The sequence below is a fragment of the Phocoena sinus genome, chromosome 17, assembly GCF_008692025.1.
Source record: "Phocoena sinus isolate mPhoSin1 chromosome 17, mPhoSin1.pri, whole genome shotgun sequence".
NCBI classification, from domain to species: domain Eukaryota; kingdom Metazoa; phylum Chordata; class Mammalia; order Artiodactyla; family Phocoenidae; genus Phocoena; species Phocoena sinus.
Genome location: NC_045779.1, coordinates 27,785,776 through 27,812,425, shown reverse-complemented (window position 1 = coordinate 27,812,425; position 26,650 = coordinate 27,785,776). Strand labels below are relative to the sequence as shown.

Sequence of the window (26,650 nt, the reverse complement as noted above, 5' to 3'; positions counted from 1 at the left end):
GCTGCACACCTAATTCATAAATACAGAATCTCCAGCAGCTCCACCCATATCAATGAACTCAGCCAGATTTCAGTTTCTATTCCATTCTCCTTTGGTCTAACATCCTTAGAATCCATTCCCATTCATTCCTCAGATTTCTTGACATATATTTGCAAAGACTTGCAATTCTTTTGGTGTGTAAGCTGTTTTCTCCTAGGTAATAATATATAACTGCTGCTCTTGGAATATGATAACATTTTATCCTAATTATAGGTATAGTAGCAAGGGGAGGTAGTAGGTCTTACGAATTGGCATCTTTTTTCAGATGTTCATCCCAAATGAGGTTATCACAGGGTTTTCAAGAGAAAGAAAGCTAGTGTTCTCCGATACTGGAGGGAAAGTTATTTCCACTGGAATGGGAGTCTCAAAATGCTCTGGGGCCCAAGATTGTCAGTTTCATCTATGTTGAATGACAGAAGTACCCTTTCCAAGATTTAGAGTCTCATTCTCTATCAGTTAATGCTCTAATTGACTCATATGAGACATTTACTGAGACTGTGAATTAAACTGGAATTGTAATATAACAACACACACAATTACATTTTGCGTTTCATTTTCAGCTATATCAACCTTGCAGCTACCAGAAAAAAGAGCTTTGTTTAGGGCTACTATGGAAGCTCTCTGATCCTCAGGTAGTTATTTAAACACTTTAGAAACTAACTTGAGTTTAGTAAAACTAAATGATACTCAAATAAATATTTTCTCTTTGAATACTAGAAATAGTACATAAATTAAAAGCTATAGAAATTGAAAATCCTGATTTTGGGTAGATATTTCATAAATTTTCCTGTGCTAGCTAAATAGGCAATATTACAGAAATATCGTTATATAAACATATAGTTTAAACTAAAAATAGAATTACCCTATGACCCAGCAATCCAGCTACTGGATATATACCCAGAGAAAACCATAATTCAAAAAGACACATGCACCTCAGTGTTCATTGCAGTACCATTTACAATAGCCAGGTCATGGAAGCAACCTAAATGTCCATTGACAGATGAATGGATATAGAAGATGTGGTACATATATACAATGGAATATTACTCAACCATAAAAAATAATGAAATTGGGTCATTTGTAGAGACGTGGATGGATCTAGAGACTGTCATACAGAGTGAAGTAAGCCAGAAATAGAAAAACAAATATTGTGTATTAACACATATATGTGGAACCTAGAAAAATGGTACAAATGAACCGATTTGCAGGGCAGAAATAGAGACACAGATGCAGAGAACAAACATTATGGACACCTAGTGGGGAAAGTGGTGAGGATGGTGATGTGATGAATTGGGAGATTGGGATTGACATGTATACACTAATGTGTATAAAATGGGTAACTAATAAGAACCTGCTGTATAAAACATAAATAAAGTAAAATTCAAAAAAAACCCCATATACTTTTGTAGCTTTATGTCTTTGAAATTCTGCACTCAAATAGTATTAGATAATTATTTATCATCATCTACATGTGTCACTTATATAGTTCTGAAGAGAGGTTTTCTAGGGTATAATTTTTTACTGTCCCATTCATTAGTCACAAGAATATAGGTAACACAAGTCTGGGAGTGGTTGCTATTATATTATAAAATAAAATTTAAAACAATTTAAAAAATTTAAAACAATTTTCTAAAGGGAAATTATGAAAAAAATTAACAAAATGAATGTTAGCAGTGGTAAATATAATGCCTTAGTTTTACATTCAGATAAATAAATTGCATGAACACAGCATGAAAGGGACTTGCCTAAATAGTATTTTATATGAACAAGATTTTAATATTTTTTGACTGAAAAATCATTACAATGTAAAATAAAGCATTGCTAAGTCATCCATTAAATTTGGGTAACATTAACGTAAATATGGTAAAGTATAGCTTAAGAGATTCAGACCCAGGAAAACCTTCCTTTCCAGTGTTCAGGCAATAATTGAAAAAGTCTTTATATATTTAAAATCCCCACTGTTCCCAAAAGCTACCAACAATTCTAGAAACCATTCATGGGAAGAATATTGAAGGAATTTGAGCTGTTTAGCACAGAGAAAATATAAGACTTTCATAGGACAATGATGGCAGTTTTAAATATCTGACTGGATATTATATGGATAAAGTGTTAAGCTTCTCTAAAGATTCAGATGGAAAGCTTGGGACAACAGTAGACATTAGAAAAATACAGATTTAGGTTTAATCCAAGAATATATTTTGTAATAAAAGTAATAATTCTTGAAAGCATTCAAGAGAAGCCAAATTATCATTTTTAACAGATATTATACAGAGACATTTCTACACTGAGTGTGAGATTGGGCTAGGGATATCTAGTGTCCTTTTGCTTCCTAAGATTCATTATTCCGAGTACACACAAGCACCTAATAAAAGGAGAGATGATAGAGAAGGCAGGGCTATTTAACGTATAATTTTGACCCAACTTTTTCATCAGTTATATTGATCTTAAGGCTGGAATCGACAGAACAAACATGGTTAGAAGAATTATATGTGAGAGAGGTAAGAAAACTGTACGATAATACCCAGTCACCTGAGTGTAGTTTATGTAAATACATTTTTTTTTTGTATAGACATATCCTATTTTCTTCCAGGGAAATTATCAAATATGCTTTCACATAAATATAAAAATCTAGGAATTTCTGAATTAATACTGAAATTTTTAAACTGTTAAAATTATGGTCCTCAAGTGTAAAGATAAAAAAAAAATTAAACGTAACATTTGATAAAATCTATAATAAAGTATATCTACCAAATATATATAGAATCTTGTTATTAAAATAAGCAACAGATTCATAGTATCATAAACTTTAAAAGTTAACAAAGAGATATCCCTTTAAGGCATTATCTTCAACCACAATTTAAGGAAAAGAAGGTTTATTTCTAGTGAAGCAATTTCCTGCACATAAAAACAACAAAGAAAAGATCTAAGTTCACTGTAACATATTGACTGCTAGGAATTAGCAAAAAATAAATAAATAAAAATTTTAAAAGTTCCCCAATTTAATTGCTCAGCTTTTGCTTACAGTAAAGGCTCTAAATCTGTCCCAAACTACTGGTCTTTCTAAGATAAAGCACAAAGTTTTCCCTGAGGTTCCCTTGGTACCCGAAATTACATCTCTGCAGAAAATTATTCCAAGAGAATCACACTAAATATAGAAAGAGAACACCTATCCATATGCTTAACAACTATTTAAAAGATATGAAATCAAAGAATGCAAAATTATATCATATATAACCATTTTCCATATCTAATATCAGTGTCCATGAGGTAGGACTGTATTTTATAATTTTAGGGACTTGAGTTTGTTAGTAATTATGTGGGTTTGCAAAATGAAATTACTGTGATAATTATGGTAATTGTGGAATAAGGGTAAGATTTTCATTTTTTTAATCAACCATACCCCATCCTTGTCCTCAGCCCCAGCACTGTGGTTGTGTGATTTGAGGTAAGTTTGTGGATAAATGGATGCATTCATCATTCTTAGATTTTCTCCAACAGAGGCATCTCTTCTTGTTCCTCCTTTTGAAGATATACATCTCCTGGACTGGGCTAGAGCCAGAATTTAACACACGATGTGACCCTGACACAGTTCTTCTGAAGAAATTGCCTATCCTGGCCTCTGGGGATGTGGAGAAGTGGGGCAGCTGGAGGTGGCAAAAGGACTCAGAAGTGAGGATGCAGATTGACTCAGATTGCCCAGGGCTGGTCACAGTTAAAACATTATTCCCATTTTACAGATGATGAAATTAAGGCTTAGATAAAGAAATTGTGATCATATAGAGTTATATCATATTGGCATGCTCACTCTTTATTTCCTGAAATATATTTATTAGATTTTACTTGAGTTAAATATAATGTCTTGACTAGCCAAGTTAAACTTCTAAAGATTTACATTTAGAAGATAAACAATTACATAGAATAACAGGTAACCATTTGAAAATTTGAACAAGTGCATGAAAAGTTTGGGATCATTTCAGATATGTTCAAAGTGAACTTTCAGATATGTGTTCAAAGATTCCAGCTATAAATATGAATACTTATCTCTTGCAGATAAGTCATCTGATAACTTTCACTTCTAAAAAAGGTTATTTAAAAAAAATAAAAATAAAAATAAAAAAGGTTATTTTTGATTATTTTTCACATTAATGATGACTGATGAAAATATTTGCTCCTACTCCAGAATCCAAACAATAAGAAAGTTCAAATTACCAGACATCGCTGGAAAAATACTATGAAAACAGTGTCCATCATGAGTTCACAGTTTTACAATTCTAAAAATATAAAGTGATTATTAGATTTTAAATATTAAATGGCATTGACAGTAATATTGATGTTTAACATTAGCCACCACTGTTAACTTAGAAGAAATTTAAGTAGCTCTAATAATGTTCTAATTAATGCTCATTAAATCTTTCTATATTCTACTACATTCCTACTCAGGATAACTGAATTTTTACCTGTTGGCTGTATCAGAGGGGCTAGTCTGATGACTGATAACTATCTCATACCCTGTTTCCTTTTCCGTTCTAGGAGAGGTTTGCTGTCCACTTCCACGATCATAATCAAACACATATTTCTCTATTTTATGAAAAAAAAAATAAGCTATATCCATCTTCCCCCACCTACTAAGCAAAACTGCCACCTCCTCCTTCTTTTCTCTTCCAGGTTGATGAGATTTTAAATTGCCTTCACGCTGCACTGCTTCTCACCCCCTTTCCCACAGTAGAATGCTTTCCCTCTACTGACTGTCCTCCTCTACCACCTTGGCTCTACTGAGATTGTATAAAAATCTTAATTCCAAGCAACTACTAGGTTTTTCTTTAAGTACATTTCCTCTATTACGAAAATCTTTATTTAGCCATTTTATTACAAATTCCCTGTCATTCCAGTATTATTCACATAGATTCATGCACACATATTCACTTATGTACACAAACAGAGTGTGCAAGTTTCAATGCTTATTACTGTTTCCTTATCACATCTTCTACTCCCTTCTTTAGGTCTCTGTTCTGATTCATTAAGAGTATTTTTAACAAAGTAACTTTAAAAGTATTTTTGACAAATAGGGTACACAATATGGATATAGTCTTTGAGTTCTTGTCTTCTTGAAAGTTTTTTTTTTTTTCTGACAAATGAATGGTGTTTTGACTAAGTATATATTTCTTCACTGGTAAACGTCTTCCTTCAGTAGTAGTTTGTAAATGTTATTCTATTGTCTTCTAACTTCATGTTGCAAATGAGAAGTCTGATAACAGACTATTCTTTTTAAGTTATTTTTGCATGAAAACTTGAATTATTTTTTTCTTTTTAGGCATGGATTTTGAGAATTTTAGCAAGATATGTCCAGGTAATTTCTTTTGTATTCAAGCTTTCCTGTAGCCCTTTCAACATGCATACTCAGGGAAATGTTTCTCTAGTATGTTTTACTTATTGATTTTCCTCCATCTCTAACTTTTTCTTTGTATCTCCTATAAAGCACTGCCTTGAAATGCCTTGTCTCATTTCAACCTTTTCCTTCATGGTTTCATTTCTTTGCATTTTGGCTCTGTGTTTTAAATATTTCTTATTCTAGGTGTTCTAGGCTAATAATCAAATTCTCAGCAGCAACCCACCTCCTCTTTAATTCATTTATTGAATTTCTAAATTCAAATGTTTCTGTCATTCCAGTGTAAATTTTTATGCAATAGATTCCTTTGGTTGCTTTTGTTATTATTTCTGTTTGGTGAAAGTAACAGTCTGCCTCCTTCAATTTGTGTTTTCTCCCTAGCTGATGTCTGTGGTGATTACTTTCTTTGATCTTCTGTTTAATTCCTCAGTGCACTGAGGGACATATTGTTGTTGTTTGTTTGTTTGTTTTGTTTTGTTTTCTCATGAGCTTCTTTTCTTATGAGAATCAGGGCAATATGCTATAGAATCTTATGTAGAAACAACCTACAATTTCTATTCTGTGGGCCTGTCATATACCAGCTGGCAAGCCACGTGTCCTCCACTGAAGGCATCATAAAGTTTCTCTGCTGCCAGGTTTCCTTGCTGTCAAGGCCAGTATTGTGTAGTTCATCTGTTACAAAGGAAGGCAGCTATAGTCACCACTATACCACCAATGCTGCTCATCTGTTACAAAGGAATCATCAGGTAAGTACTCCTAAGATTGCCCATGTACCAGTTACTGCAATTCATTTCCAAAAGCTACACTTTACTGTAGACAAAGCTAGTTCCAGGTATTCTGACCATCATATCCCAAGGACTCTATGCTGTAAAACCACAGGCTCCTAGACTGTACTTATGGTGATTAAGTCCTGTGCTCAAGACCTCTCTGTATGGTCTCTGATGAGTCTCTGAGAACATCAGGAGATTAACATGATGCTTCCTTAACTTTAATGTGTACAAAAATTATCTAGAGATTTTAATAAAATACAAGTTCTGAGTCAGTAGGTCTCCATTTGGGCTCATGTGTCTCCCAGGTGAGGTAGATGTTTCTCGTCTGCAGAACATACTTTGTATAACAAGGGAGTAGTTAATGTAGTTAGTAATGATTTGTAAAGAGAAAAGTAGCAAGAAAGTCTATTCATATTTCCATATTCCTAAACTTCCTTCTCCAACTCTTTAAGTGCCCTGCCTGCTTGTGCCCTCCATGTGGAGTAGAGAAGCCCCAGGGTCACAAGTCTGGTTCGTTGATGAATGATGCTCAATGCTAAAGCCAAATGTCCATTTGTTTCATTTTTGAGAACATTTCCCCATGAATTTCTTGTTACAATCATGTGCTCACTTGCTGGAACTGCTAATTACAACTGGCTGGAATTCACTGTTTTCATAATATTTTGATATTATTATATTATAATAATATATAACATATAATATTATTATTATAATATAATAATAATATATAATATTATATAATAATATATAATATATAATAATATATATTATAATATATATAATATATATATTATTATATTATAATAATATATTATATTATAATATAATATTATAATAATATATAATAATAATATATAATATATATATATAATATATATATATAATATGATATATTATTCTTGGCTTCTTTGACTCCATTCTCCACTCCAGTTCTAGGTACTGACATTTAACTAATTTGCACAATCTTCTCTGATTGTTTGGGGCATGGCCTAATACAAAACAATAAGTAGACATAGTAGAGCAATGATGCTGTGGACACTTCAAGTAAGACAATTTGCATAGATGCCTCAAATGTTTATTTACATATTTGCTTGTTTGTTTAAATAAGAAGCACTAAAGAGGATTCCTTGGTTGCACAGTGGTTAAGAATTTGCCTGCTAGTTCAGGGAATAAGGGTTAGAAGCCTGGTCAAGGAAGACCCCACATGCTGTGGAGCAACTAAGCCAATGTGCCACAACTACTGAGCCTGTGCTCTAGAGCCCATGAGCCACAATTACTGAGCCTGTGTGCCACAACTACTGAAGTCCACACACCTAGAACTGTGCTCTGCAACAAGAGAAGCCACTGCAATGAGAAGCCCATGCACAGCAATGAAGAACCAACACAGGCACAAACTGGTGTGCAAAACAGAACCCAGAAGGAAAGAGCAGTGACCCCATAGGAGACTGAACCAGACCTACCTGCTAGTGTTGGAGGGTTTCCTGCAGAGGTGGGGAGCGGCTGTGGCTCACCGTGGGGACAAGGAAACTGGCAGCAGAAGTCCTGGAAAGTACTCCTTGGTGTGAGCCCTCGCAGAGTCCACCATTAGCCTCATCAAAGAGCCTGTAGGCTCCAGTGTTGGACGGCCTCAGGCCAAACAAGCAACAGGGAGGGAACTCAGACACATCCATCAGCAGACAAGTGGATTAAAGTTTTTCTGAGCTCTGCCCACCAAGCAACACCCAGTTCTACCCACCACCAGTCCCCCCCATCAGGAAGCTTGCACAAACCTCTTAGATAGCTTAATTCACCAGAGGGCAGAGAGTGGAATCAAGAATAACTAAAATCCTGCTGCCTGTGGAACAAAAAACACATTCACAGAAAGACAGACAAAATGAAAATGCAGAGGACTATGTATCAGATGAAGGAACAACATAAAACTCCAGAAAAACAATTAAATTAAGTGAAGATAGGCAATCTTCCAGAAAATTAATTCAAAATAATGGTAGTAAAGATGATCTAGGAACTTGGAAAAAGAATGGAGGCAAAGATTGAGAAGATGAAATAAATGTTTAACAAAGACCTAGAAGAATTAAAGAACAAAAACTGAGAAGGATTAAAGAACAAACAAACAGAGATGAAAACTACAATAACTGAAATGAAAAATACACTGCAAGGAATCAATAACAGAATAACTGAGGCAGAAGAATGGATAAGTGACCTGGAAGACAGAATGCTGGAATTCACTGCCACAGAAAAGAATAAAGGAAGAAGAATGAAAAGAAATGAAGGTAGACTAAGAGACCTCTGGGGCAGCATTAAACACAACAACATTTGCATTATAGGGGTCCCAGAAGGAGGAGAGAGAGAGAAAGGACTTGAGAAAATATTTGAATAGATTATAGTAGAAAACTTCCCTAACAAGGGAAAGGACATAACCAACCAAGTCCAGGAAGCACAGAGAGTCCCAGGCAGGATAAACCCAAGGAGAAACATGCCAACACACATAGTAATCAAATTGACAAAAATTAAAGACAAAAAATTATTGAAAGCAACAAGGGAAAAAATGACAAATGACATACAGGGAACTCCCAGAAGGTAAACAGCTGATTTCTCAGTAGAAACTCTACAAGCCAGAAGAGAGTGATACGATATATGTAAACTGATGAAAGGGAGCAAACTACAACCAAGATTACTCTATCCAACAAGGATCTCAATCAGATTCAAAGGAGCTTTACAGACAAAGAAAAGCTAAAAGAATTCAGCATCACTAAAACAGCTCTACAACAAATGCTAAAAGAACTTCTCTAAGTGGGAAACACAAGAGAAAATAACCTACAAAAAAAACCCAAAACTATTAAGAAAATTATAATAGGCACATACATATCAATAATTACCTAAATGTGAATGGATTAAATGTTCCCAACAAAAGACACAGGCTCACTGAATGGATACGAACACAAGACCCATATATATGCTGTCTACAGAGACTCACTTCAGACCCAGGGACACACATAGACTGAAAGTGGGGGGATGGAAAAAGATATTCTATGCAAATGGAAATTAAAATAAAGGTGGAGTAGCAATATTCATATCAGATAAAATAGACTTTAAAATAAAGAGTGTTATAAGAGACAAGGAAGGACAGTACATAATGATCAAGGGATCAATGCAAGAAGAAGATATAACAATTATAAATCTATATGCACCCAACATAGGAGCACCTCGATACATAACGCAAATGCTAAAGCTGTAAAAGAGGAAATTGACAGTAATACAATAATAGTGGGGGACTTTAACAGCTCAATTACACTAATGGACAGATGATCCATACAGAAAATTAATAAGGAAACACAAGCTTTAAATGACAAAATAGACCAGGTAGATTTAATTGATATTTATAGGACATTCCATCCAAAAAACAGCAGATTACAGTTTCTTCTCAAGTGCACACAGAACATTCTCCAGGATAGATCACATCTTGTGTCACAAATCCAGCCTCAGTAAATTTAAGAAAATTGAAATCATATCAAGCATCTTTTCCGACCACAACACTATGAGATTAGAAATAAAGTACAGGAAAAAAAAGGTAAAAAACACAAACACATGGAGGGTAAACAATACTTTATTAAATATCCAAGAGATCACTGAAGAAATCAAAGAGGAAATCAAAAAACACCTAGAGACAAATGACAATAAAACCACGATCATCCAAAATCTATGGGATGCAGCAAAAGCAGTTCTAAGAGGGAAGTTTATAGCAATACAATCCTATCTCAAGAAACAAGAAAAATCTCAAATAATAAATAAATAAATCTCAAATAAATAAATAAAAAATGTAACCTTACCCCTAAAGGACCTAGAGAAAGAAGAACAAACACAACCCAAAGTTAGTAGAAGGAAATAAATCATAAAGATCAGAGCAAGAATAAATGAAATAGAAACAAAGAAAACAATAGCAAAGATCAATAAAACTAAAAGCTGGTTCTTTGAAGAGATAAACAAAATTCATAAACCATTAGCCAGACGCATCAAGAAAACAAGGGAGAAGACTCTAAATCAATAGAATTAGAAATGAAAAAGGAGAAGTAACAACTGGCACTGCAGAAATACAAAGCATCATAAGAGACTACTACAAGCAACTCTATGCCAATAAAATGGATGACCTGGAAAAAATGGACAAATTCTTAGAAAGGTATAACCTTCCAAGACTGAACCAGGAAGAAATAGAAAATATGAACAGACCAATCACAAGTAATGAAATAGAAACTAAGGTTAATAATCTTCCAACAAGCAAAAATCCAGGACCAGATGGCTTCACAGGTGAATTCTATCCAACATTTAGAGAAGAGCTAACACCCACCCTTCTCAAACTCTTCCAAAAACTTTCAGAGGAAAGAACACTCCCAAACTCATTCTATGAGACCACAATCACCCTGATACCAAAACCAGACAAACATACTACAAACAGAGAAAATTACAGACCAATATTACTGATGAATATAGATGCAAAACTCCTCAACAAAATACTAGCAGAATCCAACAACACATTAAAAGGATCATACACCATGATCAAGTGAGGTTTGTCCCAGGAATGCAAGGATTCTTCAGTATACACAAATCAATCAATGTGATACACCATTTTAACAAATTGAAGAAGAAAATCCATATGATCATCTCAATAGATGCATAAAAATCTTTTGACAAAATTCAACACCCTTTTCTGATAAAAACTCTCCAGAAAATGGGCATAGAAGGAACCTACCTCAACATAGTAAAGGCCATATATGACAAACCCTCAGCAACCATCATTCTTAATGGTGAAGAACTGAAAGCATTTCCTCTAAGATCAGGAAGAAGACAAGGATGAACACTCTTGCCACCATTATTTAACAGTTTTGGAAGTCCTCACTATGGCAATCAGAGAAGAAAAATAAACAAAATGAATCCAAATTGGAAAAGAAGAAGTAACAGTCTCTGTTTGCAGATGATATGGTACTATACATAGATAATCCTAAAAATGCTGCCAGAAAACTTCTAGATCTAGCCAATGAATTTGTTAAAGTTGTAGGATACAAAATTAATGCACAGGAATCTCTTGCATTCCTATACACTAACAATGAAAAAGCAGAAAGGGAAATTAAGGAAAGAATCTCATTCACCATTGCAACAAGAATAATAAAATACCTAGGAATAAACCTACCTAAGGAGGTAACAGAACTGTACTCAGAAAATTATAATACAATGATGAAAGAAATCAAAATGACACAAACAGATGGAGAGATATATCATGTTCTTGGGTTGGAAGAATCAATATTGTGAAAAAGACTATACTATCCAAAGCAGTCTAGAGATTCAGTGCAATCCCTATCAAATTACCAATGGCATTTTTTACAGAACTAGAACAAAAAATTCTTAACATTTGTATGGAGACACAAAAGACCCTGAACAGCCAAGGCAATCATGAAGGAAAAAAAAACAGAGCTGGAGGAATCAGACTCCCTGACTGCAAACTGTACTACAAAGCTACAATAATCAAGACAGTATGGTACTGGCACAAAAACAGAAATATAGATCAATGGAACATGATAGAAAGCTGAGATAAACCCACGTACCTATGGTCATGTAATCTATGACAAAGGTGCAAGGATATACAATGGAGAAAACACAGTCTCTTCAATAAATGGTGCTGAGAAAACTATACAGCTACATGTAAAAGAATGAAATTAGAGCACTCCCTAACACCATACACAAAAATAAACTCAAAATGGATTAAAGACCTAAATGTAAGACTAGACACTATAAAACTCTTAGAGGAAAACACAGGAAGAACACTCTTCAGCATAAATCACAACATGACCCTTTTTGAGTCACCTCCTAGAGTAATGGAAATAAAAATAAAAATAAACAAATGGGATCTAATGAAAGTAAAAAGTTTTGCACAGCAAAGGAAACTATAAACAAGAGGAAAAGAAAACCCTCAGAATGGGAGAAAATGTTTGCAACTGAATCAACAGACAAAGGATTAATCTCCAATATACATAAACAATTCATGCAGCTCAATATTAAAAAACAAACAACCCAATTAAAAAATAGGCAGAAGACCTAAATAGACATTTCTCCAATGAAGATATACAGATGGCCAAGAGGCACATGAAAAGCTGCTCAACATCACTAATTATTAGAGAAATGCCAATCAAAACTACAATGAGGTATCACCTCACACCAGTTAGAATGGGCATCATCAGAAAATCTACAAATAACAAATGCTGGAGAGGGTGTGGAGAAAAGGGAACCCTCTTGCACTGTTGGTTGGAATGTAAATTCATGCAACCACTATGGAGAACAGTATGGAGGTTCCTTAAAAAACTAAAAACAGAATTACCATATGACCCAACAATCCCACTACTGGGCATATACCCAGAGAAAACCATAATTCAAAAAGGCACATGCACCCCTATGTTCATTGCAACACTATTTACAATAGACAGGTCATGGAAGCAACCTAAATGTCCATTGACAGATGAGTGGATAAAGAAGATGTGGTACATATATAAAATGGAATATTACTCAGCCATAAAAAGGAATGAAATTGGGTCATTTGTAGAGACATGGATGGACCTAGACACTGTCATACAGAGTGAATAAGTCAGAAAGAGAAAAACAAATACCATATATTAACACATATATGTGGAATCTAGAAAAGTTGTACAGATGAACTGGTTTGCAAGGCAGAAATAGAGACACGAATGTAGAGAACAATGTATGGACACCAAGTGGGGGAAGCTCAGGGTGGGAGGAGGTGGTGGTTGTGGGATGAATTGGGAGATTGAGAATGACATTTATACACTAATATGTATAAAATAGATAATTAGCAAGAACCTGCTGTATAAAAAAACAAAATAAAATTCAAAAAAGAAGAAATAATCTCATAATTTTGCTTACTTTGAAATGATTTGTAGATTATATTGATATAAATGTATCTGTATTAAAGTGGTGAATTTTTAGTATATGTGTTGGTCCCAATCATATATGAAGACATGGATAAGTTTTGTTCTAGATTTTTTTTTTTTTTTTTTTTTTTTTTTTTTGCTGTACGCGGGCCTCTCACTGTTATGGCCTCTCCCGTTGTGGAGCACAGGCTCCAGATGCGCAGGCTCAGCAGTCATGGCTCACGGGCCTAGCCACTCCGAAGCATGTGCAATCTTCCCGGACCAGGGCACGAACCCGTGTCCCCTGCATCGGCAGGCAGACTCTCAACCACTGTGCCACAGGGAAGCCCTGTTCTAGATTTTTGATACCCTTAAAAATGGAGGGCATCAATGTCATGGCAGAAGTTAACCACAGGGAGGCGGAAAGGGCTGTGCTGGCTTTAACCATGATGGACGGCTTACAATTCACTCTCCATAGGCAAATCATATTATAAAGAGTAAAACCCTATGCCAGTAAAATAAATATCAATCAGGGATGGGCTTACATTCTAGCTGGTAAGCTCTCCTCTGGTGGAAGGAATTGGGCAAATGTGGAGGATCTGACAAGAGTCCTTGGGGAAGGGCTTGGAGGGTAAACAGAAGGTGCTGCAGAGGACTTCAGAGCTGCAGAGCATCCTGGCATGTGCCTGGGATGCCTCTGTAGGTGAGGCTGTGAAGGCATAAACCAAGTATATCAGAATGGCCTCCCTTCTTCTGACTTTCTGCACTGCTGCATTGTCGAACTCTGCTGCTACAAGATGGTGCAGCTTATTCCTTTGGTAGATTTTCTGAGTTGGTGTGATTATGGACTATTGTGCCAGATGCAATTTTTTATTGCTTTCCCTAGTCTTTGTCATTGAGGGTCAAGCCCATTTGTGGTTGGTCCCTAATATGTAAGTTAAAAAATACTTAACATATGCCATTTTTGAGCTTACAGTCTATATTGTAAACACTTGAGTCATTCCTAGCTCTAAAGGATAGCAAGAATACATATAAACCTGTGCCAGGAAAACTATATGCAAAGCCAACATACTTTAGGAATTATGGGGAGTGTTGTTCTCTTATACTGTATAATATGATTCATGATAATCAAACAATAGGAGACAATTAAAAAGTAGGACTATTAGGTCAAAATATAAACGAAACTAAGGAAATGACTGTAACCAATCTTCTAGAGGGCTTCTGTTGAACATTAAATGAAGAAATACATCAGTTTTCTATAATTGCCCAATTGATCAAAACCAGAACTATGGTCACTCAAATGAAACACTTCTGGAATGACTCTCTAAGAAGAGAAGCCAAGTGAATTGAACAATGATGTAGGAACAGCTAATATCTTTTGAATGCTTATTATGCAACAGTACCTGGTTAACTGTTTTAGATGTGCATGGCAGGTATTTTTTATATTCACCATTTTGCAGATATATGGAAACAGAGGCATATATTTTACAAAGTCACACAACTAGCAAGTGGTGTGGTCAGGATTTAAATCCAAGAATGTTTGGCTATTGAGTTTGGACATTTAATCACTAATATCAGCAGAGCAGATGAGCAAACACTTGGAAGTTAAACTGAACTACAGCTTGAAGCTTGGCATGGCTGTGGATGAAATGGCAGTAGACCAAACCATCCTACATTCTGAAATCAGAGAATGACTGTTGGGGAAAATCTGAAAGGCTGCATTGAAAATGGTTCATAGATACAGGCTTCAATCATACTTCAAAGTACGTGGATGACCTAAACCAAGGTAATTCTTTTAACCAGCAGTTTTGCAAAGAGAAACACAGAATGAAGCACAATTTCCATGTCGTCAATTTTGTTTTCTTTCCTCTTCCAGAGCCATTACCTAGATATTATTCTTTAGATATTCTTTACGTATTCATATATACTTAGCTCCAATTTAAAAATTAGATTAACTGACATGCTTTAACTTTAATATCTTTTTTTTTTTTTTTTTTTTTTCAGTACGCGGGCCTCTCACTGTCGCGGCCTCTCCCGTTGCGGAGCACAGGCTCCAGATGCACAGGCCCAGCGGCCATGGCTCACGGGCCCAGCCGCTCCGCGGCATGTGGGATCCTCCCAGACCGGGGCACAAACCCGTGTCCCCTGCATCGGCAGGCAGACTCTCAACCACTGCGCCACCAGGGAAGCCCTTATATCTTTGATGAGAGTTTTTCATAGTTTCTTCAGGGAGGAAAAGCATTGCTACAACTAGTAATCACAATTATGAGACTGAAATAGTGATCATGGTGGATTATTTAATAAAAATATCATTATATCTTATGCTATGGTGTCTCCACTGTTGTTGTGTTGGTCCTTCAGAAGTTGTTAGGTATCTATAGAATTACTTATGGCATTAGAGAGTTTCTACCTTTTGTTGCTATTATTATTAATTTCTGTTGTTGTTGTTTAGTATCCATTTCACCTTCTTTGGGTAATTTCTTCTTCTGAGAAATTGTCTCCTCTTCTATTGTTTGTAGCCCAGAGAGAGCTTTAATCAAGTTGCGTTGCCCTTCTCTAGCCAAGAGGTAGCTCGGGTAACCTGAGCTTGGCATTTGGACTCTCTCCTTATAATCTGAATCATGCATAAGAATGAAAACTGAAAACGTGCCCCCATGAGTCTAGGAAGCAGTCATACTTTTTAGACCCTAGAGTTACTTGGGATTTATTGTTTTCCATGTCTGTTTCTCTAATCTTCTCCTGGATGCTATAAGCTTTCACACAGCCTTTCAATCAATTCTGTTTTTGCTTAGGTTAGCCTAGTATCTATTTCTGGGAACTTAAAAAATTAGGATACATTGATTTGACGTGATTGGGATTTTGCACGCTCTCAATATGCCTCCACAGTTCCCTTGGAACTTATTACCTAACCCTCACTATCTCTGAGCAGCCTACTTTTCCTCCCATCTCTAGCCCCTTCATAGCTGACCTGTGTTAGTTCTCTGCTCTGACCTGATTTTATCTATTTTGAAAACTTGACCACAGATTGGTCACATCCTGAGATGTCCACCTTTTCCCCACCTGAGCCCCTTATATTCTGAAATAAGTTCTCAGTCATTAACAGTAATTTTTATCAGCCAGATCTTTGCCTTGTTACTATTTATTTAGTAATCATATACTAATTTTTCCCATTCTACTATACCACTTCTAATGCTCCCATGATTATTCAAAACAATAGTCCAATACAATAAGCTAAAATCATGATCTTTTACATGAAAAATGAATCAGCATGAAATATAAATTTAATTCCATCAAAGATAAATATTTTTCAAACTGCCGAATGTGTTATAGCAAAGGCTGTGTTAATAGCTTCAAAATTTAAAAAGAAAGAAAGAAAGAAAGAACAAAATGAGTCTCAATTCTGCTTTTTGAGAGTGTCCTTAGATGTATTTTGTGGTTCCAGAGGAGGTTAAACAAAATTCTTCTTTGCTTCTAAGAAAATTCCACTCTTACATCCATAAGTACAATTATTTCTGTATGTCTTCACACTGTGCATTTTTATGATTACAGAATAAGTCTTATATTAAATACTTATAAACTTGCTACAAAAACACTTCATTAATCAAACTACTAATATAAGGATAAAAAACATTTTATCACTTTTTTCCCAAATAAATAGCAAATATCATTCAGTAACTGAAACAAAAATATTAGAAAAAGAACCATATGAATGAATGGAAAGTACTATTTTGAGCTTCAGTTAACAAACATTCAATTATTTTTCAGAAAAAAATATAATTACATGAAAATGTGATTAATGTTTAATGTGCTATTACAGTATTATTTATAGCTTAATGTTATTGTTGGTTGTCATTGTGCTCTCTCACAGTCTCAGGACAGTTGCAGTTGCATAGGGCAAAGCCTAGTGACATTCTTCAGAGGAAAGAGAATGATGTGTTTCAGGTGCCATGGAACTCAAAGCATGGTGCCAAGGACAAAATTAGAAAGTGCTAAAAGCAATTATAGAGGACAATCCTCACTGAAATTTATAGCACATGTTGAAAAACTACATCCATACTGCCTAATTATCTCTGTAGGAAAACTTTCATCTCCAGCGACCAGAAATTTTAAATTCAAATTTTAGTATATATAGGTCAACATAAACACAGAAAGAAAAAAAAAAACTGATAATTGCAAAACTGGGAAATGAACCCAGAGAAGTGATTTCAGCTAAAAGAAATAGTACAGAAGTGAGTTCCACTAACAGAAATAGCAACTATCATTTCAAAACAAATTTTTAAAAAGTATTCTTAAATATAATACAAGAAATGCTCCAATCGTCTACAGCTAAAAGTCTATAAATGACAGTTCACAAATAGTGACTTCTCACCTCTTAATGATCAGTTTTGCAGAGTCATATATTTTCACAAGGAAACTACAGCCTCAAATGAATCATAAAGGTCAGTTGAAAAGAAGAGAAAAAGGGTTTGATGAATTTTTTCAATGGAAAAAGTTTTTATCACTTGGAATCACAGGGAATTTGGCCAGGAACACAGGTGCTTTGGCTGGATCAGTTTCAAGGAAGAAATTTCTCTGCATGAAATTTATTATGGGTCTAATATTATTTTGAAGAACAGTTTAAAATGATCACAACAATAAACTGGGCAGCTTTACTCACAAAATACTCAGATATTCCAATGAACAACCTACACTATTCCAGGAAGAGGAGGATATTTCAAGGAACTTTCATGCACAGAGTTCTCCAAGGTGTTGGGTTATAGTTCAAAGAACTACAGGGCATCTAATGGGTACCTAGTTGTGTAAGAGAACATCCGAAAAGCCAATCTGGGTAGAAGGGTGCAACAGCTGGATGCATGACAAGCCAAGGAAGTCATCAGTTAATGATGGATGGGAACTTAGGACACATAATTATTTCTTCATTAATGTAAGCACCTTGAATGTATGTCAATATTCTCAAAACCTGGCATAAAGATGCTAGTGTCTGTGAACAAAGCCTTTTATTGCTGTTGTTACATCAAACAAGGATTGCCTTCAAAGGATTCTAAATTTCATCAGTAGAGATTACTGGATTTAAACAAAAAATACCCTTTCATATCTCATTAAAAATTATCTCATAAAATGTCATACTCTTTCATATCTCATAAAATTAAAATAAGGCTCTGTCAAGAGTAGGCTTTGTCACAACTGCTTCCCAAACTTCCTTGAAGTAGGGTAGACTATGCACTCAGGATTTCCAGTCTCATTCTCTCTAAATATTCATTTATCCAACATAGATTTTCTAACCCATGCCCTGCTTAGAGTAGGGAAATTTTATAAGTAAAATCACTTAAGAATCTCAACTGGATATTACATATATAAATTAATATATATACATATACTTTGAGAATAGGATTTCTTTAATTAGTAGAACTCTATAAAGAAAAAGCACATTTCTTGAAAACCTCAGTGCTGAGTTAGATTATATTATTATACTACTTAAAATATATATAAACATGAAACTAGGTATAAACTATTTATATATAAATTAGGTATAGAATTAACGCATAACCTATACATATAAAATTGAACTGACATAAATGAAAAAAACCATAATATCAATAAATTCAAATTATCAACATAAATTTAATGTGATGGATAAAGTTGTATCATAAACTAAATAGCAGCTTACAAAATGAACACATAACTTAGCTGCGTGGTGCAGTTCTTTACACTTCTACATTGTGTTAAATCCCAGGGCTATGACCCTAATGACAATGTTTTATGGCTTTTCTTGTTAAATTATTGCAAAAATCTTCCTTCGGGCAGTGTGACTTGAAGTCTTGTAACTTTTATCTTCACTCAAATGAATCAACGGCCTATTACATCAGCATTTGTTCTTTTCCCATTAGCCCAGGAAATTATAGCTGTGATATTCAGGGCCAACTCTATTGTAAATACAAACTTTTGTAAATTTCTAGCGCTGAAATTGTGCAATATACACATTTAAAAGATGGTCATTCATACAATTCAGATTACAGTGTATCATTCTCATTCACATACCATAATACATATATCAAAATGTTTAAAGAGAATGTTTATTCCAGCTTGTTTTATAAAGTGATCACAGTGATATAAAGGAAGTCACAATAGTCCTTTCATTCCTCAGCCTGTGCCTCTTTTCCCTCTGCTTTTAGACTTCTATCCTTTCCTTTCCATCCAGTAACTACTGATTTCTCTGTGCCCACCCCAGACCTGTCCATTCATGGAGAAAATTATTTTGATGAACACATGCACAGTAAAGCATTGCTTTCATAATGAGTTACCACTCCCAGGATTACTTATAAAAGCTACCTAGGTAGAGAAAGCACTGCTTATACAAAATGAATGAATTTCTATCACCTACCATAGTAAGGATGTATATTTTCATAGAAGCCCTTTCTTGGCATCAGGTAAACCAAACTATGCTGAAAAATAGTATTCTGTCTATGTTGACAGAATTAAATTTAATTAACCAATGCTATCTATATAGGATGAATATATTTTTCTAGAACAACTTTCTGCTTTCCATACATACTAAAAAAGAACTGTAACAAGTTAGGTTTTCTATTGTAAATTGCTACTAATTGTCAGTTTAGATGTAAGACTATTTCCTAGATGCTTGCTAAATGAATTATTCAGATTTCTCTAAGTTAGGCTGAGGATCAACTAAGTCCAAAATATCAGTGGCTTTAATACTTATTTCCCATTCAAATTATAGTGGTTATGCCTTTGTATTTATTGGGCTGTGGTCAGTGTGGTCAGTGTTCAGATCTGCAGTATTGTCTTCTCAGAGACTCAGGCTGAAGGAGCAGCCCTACCTGAGACATGCTGTTACATTAACAATGGTCATAAACAGAAGCGGCAAAATTAAACAATATGAGCACATTTAAAGCTGCTTCTTAGAAGTAGCATATTTCATGTCCTCTCATGTTCTGTTAGTCAAAACGAGTTTCATGAGCAACCCTGACAACTGGGTAGAGAAAAACTCGGCCGATAAGGACTCGTTGCAAGAGTGTGGAAGAAGTCAAAAACTGAGCCCAATGATACAAAAATTACCACTGTAAATAATGTGTTAGGGATGTGATTAAACAATATAGCCGATTTTCTTGTCTTTTACAAATCCCTCCTGGTGGCCAGAAGCTCAGTCTTTGGAGTCAGGCAGCCATGATAAGACTAAAACTCTGACACTCACTAGCTGTTTGATCTGGAGCAAACCCTCTCTGTCTCAGTTTTCTCAACTGAAAAAAAAAAAAAAAAAAAAATATATATATATATATATATATATCAGTCTCAGAGCTTTATTCTAAGTATTAAATGAGGTACATAATGTAAAAATCTTGAATACCCTCTTAGAATTTTGTACATTAATATGCTTTCCATCTCTCCCTCATCCATCATCTCTACACCTCATACCCCTTTAATTCTGAAAAGTTCAAGCAATGTGCAATTTAAATAGTCATTTTTAATACTATTTTGCATGAATCACTCTTGTCCTTAATCAAATAAAATGACCTTATTTTTTTTTTTATCATTTGTCACATTGTTCCTGCAAAGGTATATGATATGAAAGCAATTAATCTGGGAAGGGAGTAGAAAAATTTCATAATAAAACATTGTGTAAAAGTAAGCTCAAGTGAGCAGGCCATTTTACGTTCTGACATTCTAGTGCTCATGACTTTTCACGAAAGCAAATTATCCAAAACAGTGAAAATTTTGTACACTCCCCCTGTTCTTTCTAGTGCAAGTGACTACATGTTATTATATTTATTTCACACTAAACTGTTAGCCAGTAGCTTGATTGTTATGTATTTCTAAATGAAGAAAATGTTATATAGGCTACAATGATCCTCACATACTTAAGACATGATCTACATGTTGAGCATGTGGTAGTTTCCAGAAGATAAGAGGCCACTTCTCAGAAGCTAAATCTATTTCCAAAAAAAAAAAAAAAAATCGTAAAGGAAATCTTGGAACATATTAAATGAAAATTTCTAACCAAAACCTTAGCATTACTTTTGTTCATTCAAGTGTTCATTGGTTAGGAAAATGGTTCTTAGTATGGAGCTATACCACTTAGGGAAACAGAGGGGAGTGATTTCCTCCAGTGAGTCTGTGGCATGCAACAGCCTAATGAGGTTCAATAGGGCCCATCAAGTGCCCAGTGAATGACCATGTATGAAAAATCCCTTAAATAGACCAAAAATATATGACTCACATTATAAAGGTTGATACTTCACCATATTCTTTATTTTTTGGAAGAAATAATTTCTAAAAAATTTTATGTTGGGCCTAAAAAATGCTTTAGACATTTACATTTTATTCACTTGGATTTATCTAGGATTATTTAGCTTAGGGCATGAGATGCTGTTGTATACGAGGATGTTGCAAAGGAGGTAGTGAAATGAGGGTGAAAATGATTGAGATTTGGTTTGTGATAAGGAAATGGAATTTGTTCTGGGTAAAAGGATTTTTCTGAGGCAGAGAGCAAGACTCCCAAGAACTAACAGTTGCTGGAGAAAACGATAGGTCAGAGCAGTGTATTTGGTAAGTTTTATATTTTTGCTTCTTTCAACTGTGTTTATTTGTAAATATCCCTTGCAAAGACAGAGAAACCTGGTAACTGGATTTTTAATATTTATATTTATGTATAATAGAAACACTGGACAAGTAATAGTCATTTTGATATTTTCTCTTCAAAAGATACACACTCACATTTAACTGAACTCATCCTGACTGCAAAGAAAAACACAATGAATTCCCAGAAATTGCAAAAAATTATGTCTGTTACATTTTCAGTTTCTTAAATATGTGATAGTCTAATTAACTTAAAGTAAAAAATACTGAGATGATTTCAGCTAATGATAAAACACTGTTGCCTACACAAACATGAATAAATGTCTTTCAGCTATGATAGCTTAATTTTGCAAGGAATTTTGTTATTATAAAACTACTATTACATCATGATAATCAAGTTTCTAAAAGAAACCGACTAGGTTTCAATTCTGTAAGATAATTAAAGGAATATGAGAGAATAAAACTATATTAAGAATGTGATTATGTCACACTAACTCTGTCTTAAAGGCTTTTTTAGAGATTAATTTAGTATTCTAAATATTTTTAAATAGTTATATGTATGGAAAGATGATTCACCTCACAGCAAATATTTGTACAACAGTTACTTTTTCTGCATACACCACTTCATATCAATAGGCTAATAGTATATAAATATCTGCTAACATAGATATACATATTAAAAAGGAAATGGGCAGCAAAAGCCAAGAACATTAATTTTCTTAAAGGTCCACTGTCACCTATAACTTGATTTTACTTGGGTTTATGACTTGATTTTCATTACATATTCATTCATATTTTTTCCAGGCACAGAGGCCAGGAAGCTACTAATTTTCATGGTGTTCTCAAGAAAAGGTTACTCTAGTTCTTTTTAGAGGTTACTAAATAGTTTATTAGACACTCTTATAGGAACACTTCTAATGTTCAGTGTTACTATTTTTGCCTTGAAACAGTTTGATGTACATAGCTCAGTCCTGAAAACATGCCTCGCTTGAGGGGTGATGTAAGGTTTATAGGTAAGATCTGTAAGAAACAACTTGCTCAGACCCAGAATATGTCATTGACCTCTCCTCCATGCTTGGCAACAAGGAGTAGTGTCTTTTCCTTAACATATTACATAAGATTTGATTGATTTTACTGTATGTGAATTTGAAATTGTTTAAAATTTGTATGTCTTGACATTTAATTTTTTTGAATAATAGCATAAGTTTTCTTTCTTCCTCAACGAGCTCATTTATGTATGTGTCTGTGTGTGTGTGTCTGGGTGTGGACTTTCTCTCTCATGCCTTTTGACTCCCACCCCAGCATCTTAAACTACTTAATTGAATAGCCACATCTCTGTTATCACTCTGTCTTACATTGAACACTCTTTAAATATAATAACTTTCTTATTTCAAATTTCAAAAGTTACTCCTTATATATAATGAGTTGATGGAAATATTTTAAACATGAGGCTGGTAAATTGGATAGAATTAATATGACCACTACATGAAGCTATAAAAAATGTCAGCAGTTGGAATATGAAGAAAAAAGTGGGTCTAATTAGGAAGCCAAAGTCAAAACAAAGATCTAAAATCAGAGTACCAGGTTTGAATAATAGCAAGATTATAAAATCAAGTAACATCAAGAAAGGAGCCACAGATATCTTAACAGGATTGTTTGCTTTAGCTTGTAAGTGGGACTTTTCTCATCTGTAAAACTTGGCTGATTTGCTTTACCTTTTAAGAACAAGATGTGTGTATGGATGAGGCCATTTTGGGAGACAGATTCACCAATAATGACCCTACTTTGGCACAGCTACCTTGCTGAATTTCCATTTCCCAAATGAATACACATCTCACTGTAGTTCACATGACAGATAAAACAAAAAAATATATATGTTCTAAATTTAATTGGAAGTATAGCCATCTTGGTTTTTTTTCCAGAACTTTTCTGAAACCACATTGCTCCCAGTTCAGCTCAACTTTGGAGTGATTTTCAAACTCATTTTCTCTCAACTTTTTTTTTCCACTTTAGATATCCAATAACTAAGTCATAAAACTTCCTCTCCTAAAAGTTTCTGACAGAGTTACTCCTACTTTATTCATCACTCTCCTTTTGAACTTACCAAAATGTACTGAAATTATGTATATTCCTGTCACTCTATAGCCTCCAGAAAAATGTGAAGATCTGTAGAACCAGGGCAATATTTTATTCCCTTTGCGGTAGGCATTCAAAGCAGAGTTGAGGAAAAATGAATGATTTAATGAATCCTTTTCATTTACAGTTACTATTTTGGTCCAACCATGGAAGAAATGACATGGATTTATTCCAACAAATATTTATTCAGCACCACTCACTAGCCTAGGACAAGGGCATACAACCCCGAACAACTTAGATGTGGGTATCTGTCCCCAACATATCCCCACTATTTTTTTGTAATTACCTTTCCTTGCTCTCCAGTATAATCAATCACTGCCATTAGGTACCTGTATGTATCATCCACCTAAGAATATTCTTTCCTTACAGTTCTTTCTTGTTTAACTATTCCTTTTACCTGCAATGTGCTTACCTATAACTCTACCACCTCATTAATGACAACTTTTTAACTCAAAAGTCACTTTTTAGGGAAGAAAAACTTTACCTAATTAATCCTATCTTAACTTCCTCTCTTTTTTATACCACGTTCACCTAGCAAGTATATATAAAATAATCTATTAATCCTATGAAATATAGGTAGATTTGGATTTAAATGATCCTGAGGTCAAAATTGTCTTATATTACTCCCATTTTTCAAAACAGCAACAACTATGCTCATCCACAAATCTTTTTTTTTTTTTTTGTAAAAGCTTGTTAACTGAAACAATAAAAAGTTATATTGTCAAAAATATAACTTTGGATGTTTCTGTTATAATTATTTCAAAAAGTTAATTTCATGTGCCATTTGCATTCTTCTCTAGAGTTTATCTAGAAATCTAAATTTCAGTAGGAAAACAAATAAAACAGGAAGTTATAATAAATATAGTAAATTTAACTTTAAAACTAGGAAAAACTGACATATTCTCTTGCTAATGTCTCCTTGGTTTGCATCTAAATGTCTGTAGCTTTGAAAATTCTTGTTGCACCTCATTTTCCTTGTTTTTCTTTTAAATATTAGGTTATATTTCTACCATGAGTGATAGCTACAGAACTAAGATTCAACTGCAATGGTGTAATTATTCTCTTACCTTGAAAAATAATTGTTTATAGGTTTCTTATGATATTTTATAGTTAGTAAACAAAAAAGGTTAAAACTTACTAAGAAATTTGGAGTCTTTATTTTTTATTGTAAATCTTTATTTTCATTGTTGGAGAAAACTTTCAGAATAATAGCATTTGTAGAAGTTCTGTTTATAAGTTTTATGTTCTGAAATAGTGAGACTGTCTTATAAGTTTCTAAAGGGCTACAATATTTCTGTTATAATATAAACCCCCTTTTACTTTTGCAAAGTAAGGTAGAAAGCTGTATAATATAAAAGTATATTTTTTAGAACTGGATAAACATTATATTAACTAAATCTACATAGGCAGGTTTTTCAGTTCACTTTTAGTGATTAAGTGGTTAAGCAAGGAATGCTATAATACTATTTGAAATCTAAAACCTGATAATATTTTCAATATCATGGAGGAAACATAAAGAAAATAATTTTGTTCACATATTTTGATTAAACTTTAATTGCTATGTTAGCAAGACTGTTCAATTATTAGAAAATATCTATATTATATCCCCTAGTACTTCTCTGGAATCTTTAAAGAGCTGAAACAAAATAACTGCCAACCTAGATTTTATAACTGGTGAAAAGAACCTTCAAGAGTGAAATCAGACAAGAAGGTAGGGGGAGAGAGAGTGACTGCCATATAAATAAAAATTGAGAAAAAAAATTGAGAGAAAGCTTTACAATCAGACTGATATTAATGAAATGCTGAAAGGATTCTTCAGAGAGAAACAAGGAAAAAAAGGGAAGCAGTGAGGAGTAACAAGAAGAGTAAATATTTGGGTAAATATTAATGGTTATTGGCTGTACAGAACAATAAACATATAATCTCACACTGCTTAAAATACATGTAGTGAATATTATGGGTAGGTGGTGGTGGCTGCATGGATTCTAACAGAGAGAGCAACTCAGATGGTGAAAGTACAAATCCAAATACAACATATGCAACAAATATCAGTAAGGATGTTGAGGAGTTCATCTCCCAGCCAGAAATCCTATGGATTTTTCAGGTCTGACCATATGCAATTACAAAGCCTTTACCTGAAGGGCCTCATGAGGGAAAGCTGTCTCCCTACACCAGATGTGGTGCACAGCAAATGTACTGCAGTCTGTGAATGGCGTTGCAGACTTGCAGTCAGGAACTCAGGGTCCCCTGGCCAGCCATGCTCTTCTGAATATCTGCATTCCTATCCCAGGCATCTCTCTTCAAAACTTTCTTTGTGTGGTGCCTTTCCAAGATATCTTCCTCAGAGTCTCTGCCAAAACCTACTAGCTGGGGGTGGGGGGGGGGCAGGAAGCTTTGAAGATCCTCTTCTACACTCTGACTCAATACTCAGTACTTTTCCACACTGAACCCTTCCCCTTTGCTGTTCCCTTAGTCTCAGGTTCATAAAAAGGCAGGAACCTTTTCTTCATGGCCCCTTAAGCAATGAGAAGACGATGATGACCCCCACATCTCTGCTAATTCACCTGACCCTCAACCAGTATGCCAGCCCTTGGGGAAAAATGGAACACGGAGGAGCTGGCCCTTTTCTCAGTTTAAACTCTTGCTTATACCATCAAGATAGGTGATGAAAATCTTGACCATTACTTTCATTTTGGCTTCTTGTTTTAATCAGCTATTCTGATATCTGGCAGCTCAGCTCTCTCCAGCTCAGCTGAGCTCCTGACAAAGATATGCCCTTGGACTTCTGAGGGTAAGTACATGGAACAAAATCATCA

General features: G+C 34.5%; 1 protein-coding gene and 1 long non-coding RNA gene across 12 annotated transcripts in view; one reads left to right on the top strand and one right to left on the bottom strand.

The window, feature by feature from the left end:
• Positions 1-26,650, bottom strand: part of RALYL (RALY RNA binding protein like) — a 900,595-nt gene that overhangs the window by 490,601 nt on the left and 383,344 nt on the right. The gene's annotated exons all lie outside the window — the stretch shown is intronic.
• On the top strand, positions 3,552-6,170 carry LOC116742569. Its single transcript, XR_004346513.1, has 3 exons — positions 3,552-3,708; positions 5,351-5,386; positions 6,061-6,170. It is a non-coding gene; the product is annotated as an uncharacterized LOC116742569 (long non-coding RNA).